This window comes from Talpa europaea, assembly GCF_964194135.1.
Source record: "Talpa europaea genome assembly, chromosome: 8".
Taxonomy (NCBI): Eukaryota; Metazoa; Chordata; class Mammalia; order Eulipotyphla; family Talpidae; genus Talpa; species Talpa europaea.
In genome coordinates, this window is record NC_140075.1 from 86,351,531 (window position 1) to 86,359,330 (window position 7,800).

A 7,800-nucleotide genomic window follows, 5' to 3' on the forward strand; every position below is an offset into this window, starting at 1 on the left:
ACTGTGTGTTCACACAAAAACTTGTACACGAAGGCTTATAGCAGTATTATTCACAGTAGCCAAAAAGTAAAAATAGCTCAAAAGATAACTGATAAATGATAAGCAAAATGTGATATATATATATATATACACACACACATATATATATATATATATAATATGTGTATATATCCATACAATAGATTATTTGGCTATAAAAACTAATGAAGTATACTGATACATACTACAACGTGGATAAATTTTGAAAACATTAAAAGAAGTCAGACACAAAGTTCATATATTGCAGAAATAGGCGAACTCATGGGACACAAAGTAGATCAGTTGTAGTTAGGTACTGAGGAGAGAAGATGCAAGAAGTGATGACATGAGACTGTTCCTAATGTACATGCTGGTGATGGTTGCATGTACATTAGGGCAACACTGAATCATATACTTTGAAAGGGTGACTTTTTTGCTATGTGAATTATATCCAAAGCTGTTGTTTTAAAAGATAAATCCCAGGGTCTCCCCTGGTGGCACAGCGGTTGAGCGCTGGGCTGCGAAGCTGCCCACAGCCTCTGCAGCACCAGCTCAATCCCCAGCCGCCAGCGAGGGTCCCACATGGCACACAGACCTCTCCTGCCGCGCTCACTGCTCCCCTCTGCAGTGTATTTTGTCAGTCTGCCTGTTCTGTACCCCGTTCTGGCTCTGGTAAATTCTCTCACCCTCCCGCACTTCTGACTACCCAGTGCTTGTATAAATAAATAAATAAATCTTTAAAAAAAAAAAAAAAGATAAATCCCAAATTCAAAGATGTTAGACTGTGAAGATGTTGCTATTTAGTATTGAAATACAGGTACCATAATCTCTTATGGCCCTTCAGATGCAAATATTCAGGATCCCCAATTTTTGCCTACTCTGAAATGTTTTACAAAGTCTTACACATAACTTCTTCATTTTTATCATACTTCCAGTGGCAATCAGATAAGAAAATGTACACATGAGCCTGCTTATGTACTCATACTCTAAAAGACTGACTACCTTTATTGACTTAGGATGAAAAAGTAGAAATAGAATGCTATTCTAAGACCTCAAAGTCTGCTTTCTTTAAAAAGTGTTCTTATGAGTGAAAATAAATCCAAGTCATGGCCATTGTAAAAAATTAAAAACCTGGGAAGGTATGAAGAATAAAAGTTATTCATAATTCGACACCACACAAAGATCACAATATTTGGATGTGTCTCTAAATTTACAAAAAGAATTTTTGTGACTTCAATTTTATTCAATTTGGTCTTAGTCTGGTCTTAATTTTAATTCTTTAATCAAAAGACTTCTGAAATGTGGCTGTTCCAGAGGGGAAAATGATGATTTGTTTGTAGTGGGTTTCTCAGTAAAGATTTACAGAAGGAAATTTTCTCTCCCAGAGCACAAAATGTGTCACACAATGGCAAAATGAGACCTTGGTGGTTATGGCAGCCAGAACTGTATGCATGAGCAAACATATCAAACTTGTGCTCCCCTGAACACCCTCTGCAATTACAGAATGTAGATTGATCGGGCTTTTCTTAAGCAAGATCTTTTATTATCTAAACAGCTTCTAGCTGAAGAATATTAAGATTGGGCCTCCCTGGTGGCGCAGCGGTTGAGCACTGGGTTGTGAAGCTGCCCGCAGCCTCTGCAGCGCCGGTTCAATCCCCGGCCGCCAGGCGAGGGTCCCACATGGCACGCAGACCTCTCCTGCCACTCGCTGCTCCCCTCAGCAGAAGTATTTCGTCAGTCTGCCTGTTCTGCTCTCTGCTCTGGCTCCGGTGAATTCTCTTACCCTCGCGCACTTCTGACTGTACCCAGTGCTTAAGTAAATAAATAAATCTTTAAAAAAAAAAAAAGAATATTAAGATTATTCTTATTGACTGAAAGAGATATAATGGACTCTTCTTGCCTAATTCCAGGTTTGAATGTGAGGTTAAATCAGAGAGCCCAGAGGTGTTTGCTTAAAATGGAGATTCCATAGTTGCCTCTACAGAGTCTGATTATTCTAGTTTTTTAGGTTCTCCAGGAATTTATACTTTAGACAACCTACATGGTACAGCAGGTGATTTGTAACCCATGCTTTGAGAAATCATTCTTCAACTAAAGAATTGTATCATTGGTGCCTCCAGCATAGTCTCCAGGGAACTTGAGATATGTGGTCCCACGTGAAGGTGGGAACAGGTAGCCCACCCTGTCAAGCATTCTTCCTGCCTGTGACGTCAGCTTCCATTATCATGTAAGTGACTTGACCTGACAACTCCATCACCTCTTCTAAACTTCGATTCCCTGCACTTTACCATTGGTTTCTTTGGTTCATGCCTTTAACCATTATAAGTGAAAAGACTCCTGAAATTCTCCTATTAATTTGAGGAGTCAGAGTTAAAGATGTAATTTATACATAGTTCTGTGAGCTGGCTGAGCCCTCAAAATCATTTAACATGATGGAAACTTGCAGTGGGTCAGCAAACTGGGTGGCATCCTCCCAGTGCACTGCACAGGGTTTGGGCTCCTACCATTTAGTGATGTGTTTCTAATAGAACTTGAAAAGCAAAATTTTTGAATTCCAGAATTTGATTTCTTTCTGGAAATGTTCTACTATTTAGATTCATTCAGCTAAATAGGTAGGCAAATACTTCCTCATCTGTAAAACAGAGGTGATAATAGTGACTCCATCCCATAGAGATGCTGTGCACGTAATATAATTACATTTACTGTGGTGTATAGTAAGTGTTCAGTTAATGATAGTGGTTTATATGTTCCCATACAAGATCATTTCCCAGTATCATCTTTAGAACTTGAGTCCCAGTAAGTGTGTTGCAAAAAAAGACTATGTAACTTTGTAACCTTGAGAAATAAGTACATATTTACTTGACCAAATTAATTTTTACCACAAACTCCCCTCTTTCCTCCATATAATGTAATTTTAATTCTTACAGACCTATTGCTATACATTCTCCAAATTACTATGTTTTGTGAAGTTTTCAGTTTTCCTTCTGCTATTTTATTTCCTAGTTGCAAGTATACCTACCAGCACAAAAGAACAAACCAACCCAAAGTTAGGAAAAAAAAGTAACAAAGGATTAGAGCAGAAATAAATGAGATCAATTGTAATAGAAAAAAATTAGAGTTGTTTTTAGATATAAAATTGACAAGCTCCTAGATAGACTAAGAAAAAAGAACACTCAAAAATGAAAGAAGATACATTACAACTGATTATACAGAAATTTAAAAAGATCATAAAAGGCAACTATGAATAATTATTCACCAACAAACTGACTATTCTAAAATAAGTAAATAGGGCCTCCCCGGTGGTGCAGCGGTTGAGCGCTGGGTTGTGAAGCTGCCCGCTGCCTCTGCAGCGCCGGTTCGATCCCCGGCTGCTCCCCGGCTACCGGAGGAGGTTCCCACATGGCTCGCAAACCTCTCCTGCCGCCCGCTGCTCCCCTCAGCAGTGTACTTCGGTCCTTCTGCCTGCTCTGCTCCCCGCTCTGGCTCTGGTGAATTCTCTCACCCTCCCGCGCTATTGACTGTACCCAGTGCTTGTATAAATAAATAAATAAATAATAAAATAAAATAAGTAAATATTTCTGGAATTATATGATTTGCCAAAACTAAGTCATGAAGAAATAAAAAATTGAACAGACCCTTAACTATTGCATAGGTAGAATCAGTAATCAAATATCTCCCAACAAAGAAAAAAAGCTCAGGACCAAATGGCTTAATTTGTGAATTACCAAATATTTAATGAATTAATGCCTGTCCTCTCAAACTCTTCCCCAAATGATAAGTATAAATCCCTTCCAAATTCATTTTATGTGCCCAGCATTACTCTGATAATAAAGCCACGCAAAGAATCACAAGATCAACAAAAGAAAAAGGAAAAACACCAAAAACAAAAACTATGACAATTTATCTGATGAATATAGATGTAAAATCCTTAACAAAACATTAGCAAATTGATTGCAACAGTGCATTAAAAAGAGTGTATGCCACAACCAAGTGGGATTTATCCCTGAGAAACAAAATAGTTCAATATATGAAATCAATCAATTTGATATAAGAATAAAGGATTAAAATCACATGAGCATCATAGCAGATGCAAGGAAAAAAAAAAGCATTTGGTGAGACTCTATAGGGCAACAAACCAGGAACTGTTCTCTCTGCCTGTTAGGTAGGGAGCTTGACTCTGGGGTGCTTGCTCCTGCGAATATTCAGGTGCTTCCTCCCACCTCCATATGTGAGTAGAGATTTTTCAAAGGTCAATCATTAGCAATATCTAGCAATGCTATCCATTCTTTTAAATGCTCATGTCAGACAAATATCAGCCAATAGAATAAGTGCCGAAACATCTACATTATGGTATCTTGCATAGCATCTAAGTAGGCAGATACCAAGCAGAGAGACCTTAGCTACAATTTTGTTACAAAACAATATTAATGGAAAACTAATGTTGGTAGCATTCTGTGTACATCACACAGTATCAACACTGTCCTTCAGAAGCCTGCAGTCAGAAAGTGGCCTGAATGCCAAACTACACATGCAACTCTCAATCCATTAATTTGGAGTTTCTGCTATTCCAATCAGAATGAGAGTCTGTCTCTCAAATTCTTTCTTTTCTTCCTAAAGTAATGAATGCAGATAGCAAGTGAAAACTTGGAATATTTGGAAAAGAGAGTTTTTAACAAAGAAAAATGCAAATTTATGATAATATATTAAAAAGGAATTAATATTTGACTATGTTTATAGGATTATATATGTAACTATAATGGTGATATGCATATCACCCATTCTTTACAATCAATAATTTCAGGTAGTTTAACTTGTTTAGTAATTAAACTACTACATATGTAAATACTCTGGACTATTTGCCCTTTGCTAATGAAAGCTATTTCTCACCCTGAATTACCCTTTCTGTAGGCACTCTCTTAACTGATCTCATCTTCGCCTTCTTATAGGGTGAACCAATGTTCTCTATGAAAGATAACCAAAGGATGCCTGTCGTGCTCGTGTGGATGGCTGCTGTTTTGCTGTCTTCTGCTAATTTGATACTTCGCCCCTACAAGACTGTCAGCTGGTTTCTTCACTTCCAGTAGTGAAGAAACACTTCCTCTGTGTCCAAAGACCAGCTCTCAGGCTTTTATTCTATATCCAGAACCCAGAACCTGCAAATGTTCCATATGGCCAATAGCTTACCTCTTTGTGAGGCTACCCTCTTCAACATAGAGACTTTGTTGTAATGCATGGGAAGCAGCAGCCCTCTCACGCCATTTAACAGAATATCATTTTTTTATTTTATTATTTAGCCTTTCTAGTTAATCTTGGTGGGAGTATTAGTCTGCTGCATGACATCCTACATGGGGCAGAAGTCTTGAATCTGTATTTGAAATCAGGGGGCAGGGAGATGTGTTCAACCAAGTGGGTTTTATTTATCCAATTTCTGTTTCAGAGCTCTAAAAAAATTATTTTCTGCTTAGAAAGTTAATGCTCCTGAGATCTGATGAACACATATAAAATTTATTCTTTTTTTCCTTTAGTGTTTAAATGTTATCTATTTACCAAAAAATCCTTAAATCACAGCATTTAATGACTCTACTTTAAATGTGCCATTCAGAAATGATTTGTTAAATCAAATTTATTTCAACGGGGTTTGAGACCCACTTAGAGTAGACCAGAATTTGTTTTGGTGAGGAGATGCATCCTCTCCCTTTGTCTTCCAAAGGAGCCTTTGTGCATGGACACCTCTGTTGCAGTCCTGTGGTTCAGGTCAGGAAAGACATTCAGTTCACTCTGAGAAGCTACAGTTCATAATTTTGTGCATCAAAAGTCAATGGATCCAGGGCCTCCCCGGTGGCGCAGCGATTGAGAGCTGGGTTGTGAGGCTGCCCGAGGCCTCCGCGGCACCAGTTCGATCCCCGGCTGCTCCCCGGCCACCGGACGAGGGTCCCACATGGCACGCAGACCTCTCCTGCCGCCCGCTGCTCCCCTCAGCAGTGTCCTTCGGTCCTTCTGCCTGCTCTGCTCCCCGCTCTGGCTCTGGTGAATTCTCTCACCCTCCCGCGCTTCTGACTGTACCCAGTGCTTGTAGAAATAAATAAACAAATTAATTAAAAAAAAAAAAAGTCAATGGATCCAGCTATTGGGAATCAAAATCCCAAACATCTGAATCTACAGAAGATATTTCATTGTCCTTAGTGAACTGTCTCAGCAATTGGCCTTCCTCTGAAGCCAGGACTGCATAAAGCTAGGAAACTGGAAACCCCTGCCCTCAGGGCTCTGGCGCTTGGCCCCAGAGTGCTGCTTGCCAGCAGCGCAAGTGGCAGAGAGTGGTAGGCATATTACCTACCACTCACTGGCCCCATTGGGGCTCAGGCTGCACACCAAGGACAGCAGTGATAGTGGACAGCAATGGTTCCCCTACCACACCGCCCCAAGGCATACAGCCCCTGGCTCAGGGTTGCCGGGAGGTGCATGGGCCGGCTCCAATGCTGTGGCTCCTCCAGCTGCAGGCAGTAGAGAGACCCAATCAGCCATAGGATTGAAAACACTCCAATCAGACTCGTGGGTAGGCCGAGCGCTGAAAGAGAATATAAGGCAGGGCAGGCACCAGCGTGGGACTCAGACTCTCAGACTCTGATGGATTCTGTTCCTGGTCTCTGAGGAGAGACTCAGACTCTTGGACACACAGACTGACCTCTGAAGAAAAAAGAAACATCTAGCAGCCGACCTCTGAGGAAAGAAGAGAAGCTGAAAAGCCTTACAGAGGAGCTAAACAGCTTCACAGAGGCTGGGCAGGCCACACCTGCCTTGGACCTGCCTCTGACATCGCCTGAAAGGGGCACTAAAGACTCCAGCAAATAGCTGTGTGTTGTTTGTGTAGGCCAACACCTCACAGAAAGCTGTGATCTTGGTGTATCTTACACCACCTGCACGACTGGCCAGTGCTGCCCAGCACTGTCTAGGTCATCTCTGAGAGCTGTTAACTGCTCCTGACCATCCAGCACTGCCTCCTGGTGCTGCTGCTTCCGTTGCTGTCTGGTCCACCATCCAGTGCTTTCCATCCTGATCTCCAGACTGTGGCTGGGGCTGCTGCAGCATCAATGCTGTGGCCCCACCTGTGATCACCTCCAGCTTCAGCGAGTGGGTCCTGGTCTACTGCTGCCGGCTGCTATAAGCACCAGCCCCTCATTGGCAGGACAGTGACATCTTGGATGAGCACCCTTTTGTTTGGGACTTCTGGACACTGTGGACATTAACTGAGGTGAGATAGCTGGCCACTTGTGGCCTTAGAAATTCTGTTTCCCCTGTTTGTTAGATAAACTCCGTTGTTGTTTTACCCTGAACCTGTGTGATCTTGCAATTGTGCACATGGGTGAAATACCCATAGACGGTGACCTGTCCCCTATTGGGCACTATCCTTGAGGCTAGCCCTGCTGTAGCACCCCAATAGCATCTTTCAAATAGGCAAAGATTAGGCAAATGTGGAGGATAGCTTTCCCCAAATCAGAGTCCAAATAGGATTGAGGATTATAAAGGTGTCTAAAGGGCTTGCTCCTTAGCCAAAGTCAGGTTGACCTGGGAACTTAAGGAGTCTTGCATGTATATAAATTTCCACTAAGGAGAGTAAGGGAAAATGCTTATGGAAACAGTACCACCTTCTTTCACACCCTCAGCCCTCTGCCTTCTTGGCCTCCAACCCCACTGTTACCCCAATCATCTGAAAGAAAGATCCTCCTCAGCTGACATGGTCCTTTAGAGAGATCTTGGATTCTTTCCATAGGCTACCTCTCTGAA